Source organism: Octodon degus, unplaced genomic scaffold (assembly GCF_000260255.1).
Source record: "Octodon degus isolate 3935 unplaced genomic scaffold, OctDeg1.0 scaffold00060, whole genome shotgun sequence".
NCBI classification, from domain to species: Eukaryota; Metazoa; Chordata; class Mammalia; order Rodentia; family Octodontidae; genus Octodon; species Octodon degus.
The window spans coordinates 1,535,024-1,535,735 of NW_004524636.1; positions in this window are offsets into that span (position 1 = coordinate 1,535,024).

Here is a 712-nt window from a genome sequence, read left to right on the forward strand (position 1 = left end):
AAAGAAAGAAAGAAAGAAAGAAAGAAAGAAAGAAAGAAAGAAAGAAAGAGAAAAAAAAAATCAATACCCAAAGGAGCCTTCCAAATTAATCAGATTCACAGTTGTGTGCTACCCTGACTTTGTTAAATCAGGAGGGCCCTAGATGGCCTAACCTCAAGCTGTTTTCCCTCCTTGGGCCTGTGGATAAGATCCCTCAGCCAAACAATCCTCTTATCACACAGGCCAGGCACAATTCCTGTTTATCTCTCAGTAGAGGTTTTGCTCCCTGACATCCTTCAGAATTATTCAAACAGGCCAAGCACATCTCCCCAGAGGAGCAAGGAGGACAACATCCTCTGGCTACTATAGTGACTGCCTCCTGGCCTCCAGTAGCCCATGATTGTTTACTCCATCCCCAAGTGCAACTCTCCTATTGCCTCATGCAACTTGTGAAGTCCTCTCACCCTGTGTTGTGACATTTAATGTAAAATTGCTATCAATCTCACTTGTCCAGTGTCATGTATCCTGTTTGGCAACTACTGTAAATTTAGGATGGGTAGGGCCGGGGAGATGTCTCAGTGGAATAAGCGCTACCCTGGCAAGTGCAAGGGCCTGAGTTCAATCCCCCATTCAAAAAATTGTGCATGGAACATGCCACCGTCACATGTAAAGACTGCCCTGGGTGTGACAGGTGAAGCAAAGCTTAATTCCGTGGTAGACTTTTGTTTGTGTT